Genomic DNA, 15081 nt, shown 5'->3' with positions numbered 1-15081 from the left:
GTTTTTGCCTATCCTGTCTTCTCCTTCTCCTTCTCATGCTTAATCCTTCACCCTGTTAATTGGATCCCCTCAACCCCTACTTCCTTTTTTCACTGTCTCTCATCTTCTATCTTAGCCCCAACCACGTCCCATAATTCTTTCTCCTCTGTCTAAAGGCATGTTATCCTGGCAAAGCTTCTCTTGCCCTGCTATCAAATCAAGCTCTCCCAATCTATAGTTTTCCCCACTGAGTTACTAAACTTCTAGAAAGAGGTTTCATTTGCTGTCTTTACTCTTTCACTCTGTCTCCTCTATCTGTACAATTTGGCTTTCATTCTCCCTGAGATCATTGTTGATTTCTTCTTTGACATACCCTTCTGCTTTTTCTTAGTACATGACCTTAGCCTTCTGTAGATCCTGACATTAATGACTGCCCCTTCCTTCCTGATTCTCTCCATTCTCTCACTTTTGCCTCTTAGAATCCTTGGCTTTTTTCAAGTCTCAGCTCAAATTCTGTCTTCTTCAGGAGGTTTTTCTTACTCTTCCCAAGTTGCTAATGCCTTCCCCCTTAGATTGCTTTCCACCTTGTTGTTCGATTGTATATGACCATCTAGGATTTTCATTGCACAGATACTGGAGTGATTTATTGTTTCCTTCTCCAAATCATTTTACAGATGAAGGGAACTGTGGCAAACGGGGTGAAGTGACTTGCCCAGGATCACGCAGCTAATAAGTGTCTGAGGCTACATTTGAACTCATCTTTCTTGATTCCAAGTCTAGTCCTCTATCCACTTTCTCCCCTTCCATTTGTCTTCCATCTACTCTATGTCTCTGTGTGTGTAGGTGTGTATGTTTATCTAATTTATCTTGTATATCTTGTTTCAGTCATTAGATTGTAAGATCCTTGAACAAAATAATCTTTTTATGCTACTCATTGCATCTCCAGTGCTAATGGTAATGGCTGGAGCATAATAAGCTTCTTGACTGACATATTCAGTCTTGTCTCCTGGTTCTCTTAAATATCTGATTGCTCCTTCTTGGTCTTATTTTCTTTGGTGTATCTTCCTCTGGGTGTCTTCCAAGTGTAGGTGCACCTCCCTGATTCTGTTCTTAGTCTTTTTTTTTCTCCCTCTATGATCTTTTTTGATAGTCTTATTCACTCCTATAGCTTTAATGATTAGCTCTATAGTCTATAAATTATAACCTCAATTGCCAGCTGCCTTCTAAGCACTGTGAGACTACTAGGTGGTGTAGAATTCTGAACTTGGAATCTAAAAGATCTGAGTTTGAATTTCTGCCTCAAATGTGTTTACCAGATGTGTGACTTTGGACAAATCATTTTATTCCCTGTAGTCTGTTTCCTCATTTGTAAATTAAAGAAATTATTCTCAAGGGTCTCTTTTAACTCTACATATGTGAAGCTATAATCTCCCTTCAAGTGTCCTGCCAACACATCAAATCCCTCACTATAAAGCTAAACTCATCCCCAAACATACCCCCTTTCCCAGCTGCCACGTTTGTTTTGTTGTCACTATGATCCTCCTCATTACTCAGACTGAGGCTACTTGGAGTCTCTCTTTCCCCTCATTTTCTATATCTGATTGATTGATAAATCACACAATTCTATGTTGACACAATGCTAACATCCTTCTCCTTTCTTTTTGGATTGCCAAACCCTAATTGAGGCACTTATCATCTTTTCCTTGGATTCTTGTCATATTTCCTACTTGGTCTCCATTCCCCATACAGCTGTTCCTCAATCTTGTCCTTCCTTCTTCTGTCTTTGATCATCTACCTTATCTGGAATGTGTTCCTTCCTCATCTCCTTGTGTTGCATTCTTCGCCTCTCCATGTGTAATTCCAGGTATCTGTAAGATATTCTGTGTAATCCCTCTCTTTGTTCAGGGTTTGGCTCAAGTGCAAGGCATAAATCTGTCCCTAATCTCCCCATGGTGCTTGTTGTTGTTTGTCCTTTGATCTCGAAGAGGACCATGGCATTAGGGAGATAATGCCATGACATGCAAGATGACTCATTGCTGTGCAATGTCACCAGCTTCATTTTCTCCAACGACAAGATATAGCCCCCATGGGGCAGCTAAGTGCAGACTGGAAGTCAGAAAGACCTATATTCAAATCCAACTTTAGTCACATTAGCTGTATGACCCCAGGTAAATACTTAACACTGTTTAACTCAGTTTCCTTTTCTGCAAAATGAGTTGGAGAAAAAAATGACAAAACATTCCATTATCTTTGCCAAGAAGATCCTAAATGGGATCATGAAGAGTCAAATAAGAATGAAATGACTGAACAACAACAAAAATCGCCTCAGCTGAGAAAAATGTTTTTCTCTTCAAATTTCTCTTTGCCTGGGTCTCTTTTGCCACAATCACATTCTACATAGTATTAATGATTGAATAAGCATTTATTAAGCAATTATTATGTGTAGAGCACTACAATAAGTGGTAAATATAAGCAGATAAAATAATCCCTGCTTAAAAGGGCTCACATTCTTTTTTTTTTTTTTTTTTAATTACCAGATATTTGCATGGGTAATTTTACAGCACTGACAATTACCAAACCATTTGTTCCAATTTTTCCCCTCCTTCCCCCCCCCCAGATGACAGGTTGACCAAATACATGTTACATATGTTAAAGTATAAATTAAATACAATATATGTATACATGACCAGACAGTTGTTTTGCTGTACAAAAAGAATAGGACTTCGAAACAGTGTACAATTAGCCTGTGAAGGAAATCCAAAATGCAGGCGGACAAAAATAGAGGGATTGGGAATTCTCTGTAGTGCTTCATAGTCATCTCCCAGAGTTCTTTCACTGAGTGTAGCTGGTTCAGTTCATTACTGCTCTATTGGAACTGATTTGGTTCATCTCATTGTGGAAGAGGCCACGTCCATCAGAATTGATCATCATATAGTATTGTGGAAGTATGTAATGATCTTCTGGTCCTGCTCATTTCACTCAGCATCAGTTCATGTAAGTCTCTCCAGGCCTTTCTGAAATCCTCCTGCTGGTCATTTCTCATAGAACAATAATATTCCATAACATTCATATACCACAATTTATTCAGCCATTCTCCAATTGATGGGCATCCACGTAGTTTCCAGTTTCTGGCCACTACAAAGAGGACTGAAGGACTCACATTCTGATGGAGACAATATGTATGGAAGATTTCTACTCCAAACCAGATGGAAGAGGCTGAGGGTTCAGTGGCAAAGCAGAGATTAAAAGCTCTCCTTTAATGCAATTTCCATTGATAAAATCCTATCAATTTCTGGTTGTGGTGAACCATTTGACAATGCCAAGGACTTGAGTGGCAAGAGCTTTCTTTTCTGGGTCTTAAATAGCTGTGGCAGTGATCCATGCTGGATCATAGATTTAAAAATGGAAGGAAACTAGGAGTCGTTGAGTCAGCCACGCTAATTTTACCGATGAGGAAACAGAAGCATCAAGAGACTGTGATTTGTCATACCATATGAAACGTCTAAGGTGGGAATTGAACACAGGTATTCTTAACTCTAATCTAGTTCCCTACCCATTATATCATGATGCCTTCAAAATGACGTAGTATCACACTTTTTTTTTTTTTTTTAATGTGTGCCTTCTTCCCTTGTGGTTGCTGAGTCATTTCAGTCGTATCTAACTGTTGTGACTCCATTTGGGGTTTTCTTGGCAAAAATACTGGCGTGGTTTGCCATTTCCTTTTTCAGTTCATTTTATAGACGAGGAAGCTAAGAAATAGGATGAAATGACTTGCTCAGGATCACACAGCTAATTAGTACCTGAAGCCAGATTCGAACTCTTCCTGACTGCAGGCCTGGCACTCTATCCCACACTGTTTCACCTAATTCCTCCCTTCTTGTAGACAGAGACAAAAAAGACAGGATAGCTTTGGGGTGTTGGGAAAAAAAGCATTAGATTGGTGATTATTATTCGAGTTTTTGCTTGACCCTGTACAAGCTATATAACTGTAGGCAAATCAAACACTCTCAAGGAATTTGTATTCTATTGAGAGAAGTAACACGAATGGGTATTTTTATTGTTGTTGTTTAGTTGGTTTAGTCATGTCCAATTCTTCATGATCCCATTTGGGGTTTTCTTGACAAAGATACTGAAATTGTTTGCATTTCCTTCTCTGGTTCATTTTACAAGTGAGGAAACAGAATTTAGTGATTGGCTCAGAACTATACAGCCAGGAAGTGTCTGGGAGTCACATTTGAACTCATATACTTTTGATTCTAGGTCTGGCATTCTATCCACTGTACCACTTAGCTTCTCCATCAACCTACATATGTATATACAAAATATATAGAAGGTTAAAAAAAAAAGGTAATTTCAAGGGGGAGGAGAAGGCAGTATTTTATTTATATTTTTGTAGAATTGAAATGATGTTAAATATAAGAATACTGGCTCCCTCAAGTTTTTGGAATAAGGTCAATTCTGCCTATTCAAGGGAATTCATAAGAATGCTTTGGAGCTGAGATTGGAGAGGGGGAAGGTTCAGAAGAGAAAACTATACGATAGGAAGGTTATAACCTCTGTTTTGGTCTTAGTGGGGCAATATAATACTCAGAAACAACAGCAGTAATGGAAGAGTGGTAAGGGTATATGAGTCAACAGGGGTTTCCTACCATCTTCTGACCATGAGACTTCCCTGGTTGAGTAGATAGGTTGGTTGCACTGAGATTTCAGCATTTGTCAACCAAGCAGTCTTTACATATTTACTTATTGGAGTCAAAAAGCAGCTTGGGAAAGTAAAGATGGGTGTACTGATTAACATTATTCATCTCCCAAAGTTTTGATAAGGGGAGATTGTATTTTGGGAAATAAATGGCAGGAGGGTATGTGGCTTAAGCTATATTTCTAGTTTTTTTTTTTTTTACTTTCAATTTCTATCTTAGGTCAATTATTTATTTTCATTTCCGCCATGGGACAGTGATGAAAAAATGACTTGTTCACTTCTTTAAAGACAAAATGAAAAGGGTATGGGGGCTGAGGATCATTTAATTTTAAGAGATTGGATTCATATCAACTTTTCTTTCTTTTCTTTCTTTCCTTTTCCTTTTTTATTTGGCAATTGGAGTTAAATGACTTGCCAAGGATCATGTAGCTAGAAAATATTAAATGTTTGAGGCCAGATTTGAATTCTGATTCTCTTGACTGTAGGGCTGGTGCTCCTTCCACTGAGCCATGTTATCTCATGTTAAACTTTTAATCTTGGAAGAAGCTTGGAGAGGCTACAGCTTTGACAGTGACTTTCTGGTCTTCAATTTTCCATCTGTAAAATGGTAGCTTTTTGCTTCAAAGGAAATTATGAGAATTAGCTAATCTGTTTGAAGTACTTGAAATACCTTATGATACATATTTTCTGCATATGCATTTTTAGTTCTATTATTATATAGTTCTTAAATTGTATATTTGTTTTGAATAAATGTTTAATATCTTTTCCTCAAAGGATCATAGCTTTAGAATTGGAGTCTTAGCAAAATTTCCATCTAGTTCAATATCCTCATTTGACAGGTGAAGAAACTGAGTCCACAGAGTTAAGTAACTAGGAGTTAAGGTCACATAGTCTAGCATTTGGACTGAATGCACTTTCCATTGCACTATGAGATTGGCAGAATCTTGCTGTGGTCCCTTTTTCCTCTCCTTGTGATTAGTGTCACAGTATTTTATTCCTTCTATAACTTGAATTTCCAGTCAAGCCTGAGGCATTATGCATGAGACTCTCTTAATTGGCAGAAAAATATTGATATGGAAGGACAGAGTGTGACAGAGACATTCTTTGTGCTGTCATTGAGAGGACACACAAGGTGTTGTTAGACTTTTGGGGAACCTCCTCCTGACACATGGGGAAGGGGAGAGACATACAGACACAAACACATACACATACTCACAGAGACACACACATACATAGACACAGAGAGAGACAAAGAGGGAAGGGGAAAGAGGGAGAGCAAGAGGGAAGGAGAAAGGGGGAGAGAGGAACAAAAAGGGGGAAAAAGAGAGGAGGAAGAGGAGAAGAGGGGGGTAGAGGAGGAAGAGACATAGACAGATACACAGAGACACACAGACATAGACACACATATAGAGACACTCACAGAGAGAGGCACATAAACAGGGAGAGAGAAGGGGAGGCAGGGGGAAGCAGACAAAGACACAGACAGATAGAGAGACACAGATGGACAGAGACACACACAGAGACACACAAAAATATAAAGGGAGACAGATAACAAGCTGTGAGGTAAGAGACTGTTCTTTTCTAGTCTCAACTTCTTCATCCATAAAACCAAGATAAAAATAACGATAAACTAGCATTTCTATAGAACTTTCAGGTTGCCAGAGCACTTTCTGTACCCCATCTTATTTGACTTCCAACAGTCCTGTTAGGTAAGTGCTAATATTGTCTCTCTTTTCCAGATGATGATAATAATAACTCTAGCATTTACCTCATGGGGTTTTGTGACGGTTAGATGAGATCATTATAGTACAAGACTTTACACGTCCTTAAGGCACCATATAAACATCAATTATTATTATTATTTTACCTCAGTATTAACTTGTGTGTTTGATGTCTCAAAGATAGTTGTATTTCAAGCCTAATTCTAATTATGAAATGACAGGCTGTCCTCTTGATCAGGTAGACAGATATTTGAAGGCAAAAAGTAGAGAGAATTGTGATTTATTGGAAAAAAAGAGCTGGTAACCAATGCTCTAGTCCTGATTTTGAACCTTAATAGTTTTCTTTATTTCCTCCTAGTCCTAGCTAATATCCCATCAGTTATAGGAAGTCTTTCCCAATTCTCCTCAATTCTAATATCTGTCTTCTGTTGATTATTTCCAATTTATCCTCTATTTAGCTTGTTTGTACATAATCGTTTACATTTTGTCTCCTCCCATTAGATATAGACACATACAGACAAACACAGTGACACACACATAGACACACAAGAGACACAGAGACACACAAGAGACAGAGACACACAAGAGACAGAGAGAGACATACAGAGAGAGAGACACAGACACAGAAACCCATACAGAGAGACACACAGAGAGAGAGACACACAGTGACACACACATAGAGACATCCAAGAAACAGAAAGAGACACAGAGAGAAACACCGAGACACACAAGAGACATACGGAGATATACAGAGACACAAGAAACAGTCACAGAGAGATGCAGACACAGAGACCTACATGCAGAGAGACTGAGAGACAGAGAGAGACTGAAAGAGAGAATGACAGACACATATACACACACAGACAGAGACAAGGAGACAGAGGGAGACACACACACACACAGACATTAGATTGTGGGCTCTTTGAATGCAGGGAATTTTACTTTTCTTTGTAACCCCAGTTCTTAGCACAGTAGGTTAGCCCATAGTACCCACTTTATAAATGTTTCTTGATGAACTAATTGTATGACTTTAAGCAGGTCAAAATGAGTTTGGACTGGGTTTTTCTAATATCCCTTCCACCTCAAAAGTCCTATTTTTGAGACTTATCTTTCTGTATTTATGAAATCACTAGCCTTTACAGCTGATATATCAGTCAGCCAATTAGAATTTATTAAGCACATAATTAATTAATCAATAATTAAATTAAGCACCACACCAATAATTATTGACATATTGGGGAAAGTTCACCAAATCACAGGATCATTGAGTATAAACTCAAGGGATCTTAGAGACCATTTAGTCTAATGCCCTCATTTTATAGATGCGAAAACTGAAGCACAGGGTCTAGTTGTTTGTGACTTGAAAGTAACCTAAGTAGTAAGTAACAGATAAGAGATTTGAATCCAGCTCCCCATACTCCAAAACCGGATTCCTTTCATTATAAAGCTCTGAAGGAAGCCCATCCGTGTGTGTCCACTTGAGGGGCTATGTTGTGGTTGTTAATGGCTTTAGTTCTGGGGGGGGGGCGAACCACAACATCGGTGAGATGCCATGACATGCTTTAAGTGAGGGACAGCTGGGCAAGGTCACCTATCCCTTCCAGAGCCATCTGGGTCCAGTGGCGATAGAGAGCAAGATGATCAAAGATGGCCCTGGATGCAATGGGAGCCAAGGACTAAACTAAGGTCTTCAAAAAGTCTCAGCCTAACTGAGTCAATTCCCATTCAGTGATTAAAGCTAGGTAGCAACTGAGGCAAAGATTCTCCTCCTCCACTTCCCAATCTAAATAAATAAATAAATAAATGGGAAGGGGCGGCCCTGTAGTGTAGTAAAAGACAGTCAGTGATTTAGAAGGCTTTAGCTCCAGTGTTGCTTCTGACACTTACTGTGTGACCCTGCACAAGTCACTCAATCTCTTAAGGCCCCAGGCAATGTTTAAATCTATGTGCTGTAGTGTAAGTGCTGATCTACATGGGACAGTGGGGAATTTTCAGTAATTTTTTATGCTAATAAAATCCCAAGCCTGGTACACACACACACACACACACACACACACACACACACACACACACAGACAAGGTTTTGTGAAAGACCTCAAGGTGATTTGTGAAGCTTTTTTCTGGCTTATCAATTTTATAACAAAATGCAACAGAATTCCCTAAATCTCCCCCAGACTCCCCACCATCTGAAGACAATAAATAGTCTCCCTGGGCTTGCTGAGTCAGAAGTGTTGAAAGCCTGGGGACTGGGAGGCTGAAGATGCAGCTCAAAAGTCACTGCAGTGAGAATGAAACTTCTAAAAATGTGCACTCTTATGTAATCAAGGGGAACAGATGGAAAAATACCAGCTGGTGTGAGCTCGAGTCCCTTCCTGCCTCTTACTCACTTAGGCAGCCATTTGGGTTAAAGATGCTTCTCAGAAAAGCCAGAACAAAACTCATTCATTCTCCAAAGTTTCTAAAACATAGGGAGTGCTTGCTCTGGCAGCACATGTACTAAAATTGGAATGATGCAGAGAAGATTAGCAATGGACTCTCCAGGATGACATGCAAATTCGTGAAACATAAGAGAGAGACTAGGTTCTCAGGATGAGGTCTGAATGGTTCCAGGTTTGGTTCTAGATCAAATTGTGAACCAGATAAAGTTTATTTTGGATTGTCTTTTCTTTCTTTTAAATCTTTTTTCTCTCCAACAAACAAAAATCTATTTTCTGTCCTCCCCTTCTTCTCTTCCCACTGAAAAAAGAAAAGAAAAAATCCAGGTGAGAGATTGACAGTGGAACAAAACAAATTCCCTCAATTGCCACATCCAAAAACGTGTCAGTCTGCATTCACCATGAATTTATCATCTCTCTGTCAGGAAGTTACCTTCTTTTTAAAAATTCCTTTCTATCGTTTATTTTTCCTTCTTTTCAGAAACCAGGTTCAAAGCCTCCTATGCCCCCTTTGCCCAAGAGCATCATTTATGCTACTACCAGCACTTGTATCAGATAGTATCTTATGCTTCCTTCAGTTCTTGTTTCCTGATACTTTCCTCCTCCTCCTCCAATCATCATCATCATCGACCATCATCATCATCATCATCATCATCATCATCATCATCATCATCATCATCATCATCATCAGACATCATCACTAGGATTTTTTATAGCAACCTAATTTATATGCCAAGCCACTGTGCTAAAAGCTTCACCAAACTTTATCTCATTTTAATCCTTACAGGTAGCCCTCTTAAAGATAATCTAGCCCTATCTTCTCCATTTGCAGATGAGGAAAAATGAAACTCACAGACCTTAAAAGATTTGCCAAGAACATAGGACTTGGGGCAGGTCTTCTGATTTCCAGTACAATAGTGCCATTGTATCCACAATTCTCCTATTAGAGGTAAATTCCTTTAAGTTAAACATTGTCTTTTTCAATTATTAAAATATTCCTAATGCTAAGTATTATATGCTATAGTATTTAAAAGTTTTATTTTTATTTACAGTTCCAAATTATGTCTCTTCCTCCATCCCTCCCTCATCCATTGAGAAAGCAAGAAATATGATACCTATTATACAGATGAAATTATGCAAAACATTTCCATATTAGTCATGTTGTGTATGGGGGAGAGGGGAGGAAGCAAGAAAAATAGAAAGAAAAAAGATGCTTCAGTCCATTAATTCTCTCTCTGGAGGTGGAGAGTATTTTTCATCATGAGTCTTTTGGAATTGTCATGGATCATATTGATCAGAGTTAAGTCTTTCATAGTTTGATTTATCATTACAGTATTGCTCCCCTGTCACCCCAATATTGCTATTACTATATAAATTACTATCCTGTTTCTGCTTATTTCATTTTTCATTGTTTTTATATAAAATTTCCAGGTTTTTCTGAAAGTACCATGCTCATCATTTCTTATAGCATGATAGCATTCCATTACAATCATATATCACATCGTCTTCAGCCATTCCCCCATTGATGAGCCTCTCTCCTCGTGTTCCAGTTCTTTTGCCACCATCAAAAGAATTACTATAAACATTTTTGTGTGCATGGAACCTTTTTCTCTTTCTTTGATATCTTTGGGGTATAGACCTAAAGTCCTATAGCATTTAAAAAGTTATTTTAAAAAGGTAATATGATGCTCCCTCAACAGGGATTTAATCTGAGTTACAGGAATTAATCCTGGAATTAGATAATTTGGAGAACTATCTCAGTTCTCTAGTCTTGCTTCTGGAGATATGTCTTCCAGAACTTGGTGTTTATTAGTATTTGATATTCATTCTACAGATTTAGAGCTAAAAGGGACCCCAGAGGCCATGTGGTGCATTTTTTTTTCATTTAAAAATGGAACAGATTTAGAGAGAGATTGGGTGTGTTGTCCAAATTCACATGGGAAGAGAGTATAGAATAGAGATTCAAACCCACATTTTCTGAATTCTGAATCTCAGAATTCAGATTCCTATGTCCAAGAACAATGCCTTCAAGTAGAGAGAAAATTTCCAGACACTTAGATGTTAGGTGCAAGGTGAAAACTCATTTCTTTGATCTTTCATTATCCTTCCTGTCTTCCTCAAGGTTAATCTGGGACTTATTAAGCAAGGAGAGGATGAAAGATCGTTTATTAGGGAAATCAGTGGAATTGTAAATAACACAGAATCCGACATTATTCATGAGTATCTGGGAAGTTATCACAGCTGCTAAGCTACAGGGGGGGGTACAAATAAAAGTTATATTGTCACTTTCCTAAAGGACTTCCTTATATTTTAATGGGAGATGAGAAGGTAGAGGAGGTTGTATTACTAAAGTTAGATTATATAAAAGATATTAATAGATTCCATTCCTGTCCTCACGGAAGTTTACACTCTGACCTGCCAAATAGGACAGCCCAGGAGAAGTAGACAATTCTAGGTCAGGAAGGGGAGATAGAGAAAAGCGACTAAAAAGGATAACACAGGCTGTAATAAGTGTACAGGTAAGTGACAACTATTTCTACTGGTACCTGTGACTGCTGGGAAAGTCATTAATGTTAATGAATCTCTAAACCTGTCATATCTATAACCTTCATTTCAGGAGTCATGCATCAGTGATAGGTGAGATGTTTTTGAGGCAGGATTTTTTTTCATCCTGGACATGTTAAATTTAAATCCTTTGAAGAAATTATCTTTTTGAGGATTCTTGGGAGACTCCACTATGCTTTAGCAACAAGAGTAGGTCAACAAGCAACATTCAGAACCATTCAAGAGTGAAATGTACCTTCCAAGGTACTTAAATTACTTTCAGGGAACAACTCGTGCCTTGGGAAAATTGGATTGATTTTCTGTGAATGGTGAATGTGAAACTCTTGGCAAACTTAAAGGTCTAATAAATACAGAATTTTCCTCATTCTCCTTTGCCTCCTCCACTACTCACATGGGAACTACTGGGTTCCTGGAGTGAAGGTTATAGATATGACTGGTTTAGTGATTCATTATCAATTATTCAATCAACGAACATTTATCTGGTGCCTGCAATATTCTAGGGATTATGCTAGATGCTAAAGATAGAAGGAAAAAATATAGCCCCTGCTCTCAAAGAGCTTGCATTCTATTACAGGAGATGACATCAGGTATTTGGGGGTGAGACAGGAGAAGATTTAAGATCCTTCTTAAGTAGCCTTTAAGTTTACCATTAATTACAGAAAAAAAAATTGTATACCAGTAATGATGACACAAGGATTATTTTATTTATTTATGTCATAATTGCAAAGAAGCCCTAACAAAGCATTTGTGAGGTATTTGAGGAGCAAGAGATCTCTTCAGGTAGTGAAGGTGAGGACAGTGGTACTTAAGAGCCAAGAAAACTTAGAGCTGATTTTTACCAGGGTCTCACATACTTGCCATGGATTGGAAGGCATTTTCTTACTATGGTTCTGGGAGGCAAAGGGTAGCATGAGATAAATTGTCCAAATCTCCATTGGAGTCAGAAGTACTGGATTTGAATCTTGGTTCTTCTCAATTATTTCCTAAGTCATCCTCGACAACTATTTAACCTCTGAGTTTTAGTTTCTTTATCTTTAAAAAAAGGGCATCAGATTAAATGATTTCTTAGGTTACTTCTAGTTCTGCACTCTATCCATTGTGCTCCCAGAACTATAGTAAGAAAATCCATGGCAAGTATGTGAGACCCTGTGTAAAAATCAGCTCTAAGTTTTCTTGGCTCCTAAGTACCACTAAGTACCTTCACTACCTGAAGAGATCTCTTGCTCCTGTCTTGGCCCCACTAGGTACTTAATAAATGTTTGTTAAATCAATAAATTAATCGTTCAGTGGGCCATTGCTATTACCTACCTCCCTAGCTTATCAGTTTCCAGGAGTGATAAGGCACAATTCAGGCAGCTGGGAGGAAAAAGTCCATGAGGGGAATAGAGCTGAATTACTCAAGATTGGAAAAACTGATATTGTGATACTGCTAAGTCATATGCATGTAATTAAATGGATGGGACTAGAAATGATGGTATTGTTTATTTTACATTAATTATAATACGTCAAACAAGCATCACTTTAAACCTTTCGGCTATATGAATCATATTTCAATTAGATATTGCATGTTTCTTATGGCATTAACTTAGAATAGCAGTTCTGAAGAGGATGTCAGGAAGTTATCTATTCTGAACCAATGGATGTATAGCCGTAGCTTAAGGGAGATGGGACATTTTATTAGTGTGGATTCTGTGGTAAAAGATGTGAGTCACTATTTGAGACAAACTGTCAATCTACTAATGATAAACCATACTTCTTCCCCTTTCATTTTGGACCTTGTTCTTCCAAGATTCTTCCTCCATCGTTTTTTGCTCTATGTCTCTGATTGCCCATTTAGTTCTCTGGATTGTTTGTCTTTGTGATTTCCTGGGTCTGACCTTTGGCTGACCCGTATCTACATGAATTTAATATTGAATCATTTCCTTTATTCCCCCTCCACTACACTCCCTGTCTCCCAAACCTAGATTTGTATGTTTTTTCTTATTTTCAAAATGTCTTTATTTCAAATCCAAGTAAAAATCTAGTTTTAGATTTTTTCCCCCAAAGTAATTTTTTTTTATTTATCCAGTTTTTTTTTTATTGTTTCATTTTTTCCCATTTTCAGATTGTCAGCACTTCATGAGAGAGATCCTGTCTGATGAAGTAGTATAAACATTTAAACAAAACTACATTGACATGCAATATTTCACATGTAAATCTCTTCCACCTCTATTTTAAAAGTATTTTATTTTTTAATGAACAGAATCTCTTCTTGCCATACTTTATCCCGCTGAAAAAGAGAAAAGAAAAACAAAGAGAACTCTTTAGAGTTCTTTAAGTATACCATCCTATTATCTACAGAAAGTGATAATTTAATTTCTTTATGCTCATTTTTTCAATTTCTTTTTATATTCTTGTCATAGACTGGATTTCTATTATCATGTCAAATAGAAGTGCGAGATATTGGACATCTTTACTTTATTTCTGGTTTTATGGAAAAGGAATGTTATTTATCTCATTTTTGTATAGAATGGTAGCTCTTGATTTTGGATATGTAATATCATTTTAAAGAAAGGTTCCTTTATTCCCATTGAAAATGTTTTTTTTTTAAACCAGAAATAAGTGTATTTTGTCAAAAGTTTTTTTTTTTTCTGAATCTATTGATATGATTGTAATCTCTAATTATATTCTCTCTTAATGGATTTCCTTAGTGCTGATTGTTTTGAGTTTCTTGGCTAGATTAGGGCTGCATATCATCTTATTAGTTATGTCTTCTTAAAGTTTAAAAATTCTTTGAAATGAGACAACATGGTAAAATGAAAAGAACACTGGACTTGGAGTCAGAAAGCCTGATTCAAATCTCAGCTTTCTTATTAGCCATATGACCAAGTCATTTTACCTGAATATCAATTTCCTGTTTTGTAAAAAGGGAAAAATTACATGTATTATTTATCTTACGGGGTTTTTATGAGGCTCAAATGAGATGCTTGTTGATTATTTTGTAAACTTAAAGTACCATATAGTAGATTATTATTGTTATTATTCTTTCTTAGACAGTATGGTATGGCAGCAAGAAGGATAGACAACTTGGACAAATCATCTTATGTCTATGGATCTCCGTTTCCTTATCTTAAAAATGAGAGACCAGTGCTAGATAATGACCAATGTTCCTTTCAGCTCTAAAATTCTATGACATCAATTAGAATAACTATTTTTGGAGCTATCTTATAAAGCTTAATTCTCAGTCTTTCTTAAATTATTGAGACTAGAATTTACTTCATTATTCGACAAAAAGATTTCCTAAAGTCTTTAATTTCTCTAATCACATTCTAAATGAATGTTTATTGATTTGTCTGTGCATATTTCAACTAAAAGTATTGCATTTATCATTAATCTTTGCTTATGATTCCCTAAAATCAACATTTCTGCTTTTACAATCTTGAGCCTTCAGTTATCTGGTCCCTTACCTCTGTCTTTTTGTCATTCATGCTTTGCCAATCCTCACTTCTTACCCATTTTGTCTTCTACCATCCATCCACTTTCTCTGCTTCTACTCCCCACCCTGATGAATATTATTAGAGGAACTTATACAACCATGACGACAGAATCTACTACACAGTGATATCTTATTTTTATTAGGCTCTTTTTTTAGACTTTTAAAAATCTCTCTTCAAGCTACAACTCTTCTAACACTCTCAGTAGA

General features: G+C 37.2%; 1 non-coding gene across 1 annotated transcript; it reads left to right on the top strand.

Moving 5' to 3' along the window:
* The first annotated feature begins 8871 nt into the window (after positions 1–8871).
* LOC141545307 (U6 spliceosomal RNA) lies at positions 8872–8976 on the top strand. Its single transcript, XR_012482979.1, has one exon. It is a non-coding gene; the product is annotated as a U6 spliceosomal RNA (small nuclear RNA).
* Positions 8977–15081: the final 6105 nt, after the last annotated feature.

This window comes from Sminthopsis crassicaudata, chromosome 5 (genome assembly GCF_048593235.1).
Source record: "Sminthopsis crassicaudata isolate SCR6 chromosome 5, ASM4859323v1, whole genome shotgun sequence".
NCBI lineage: Eukaryota > Metazoa > Chordata > Mammalia > Dasyuromorphia > Dasyuridae > Sminthopsis > Sminthopsis crassicaudata.
This window is presented reverse-complemented; position numbering and strand designations above follow the sequence as displayed.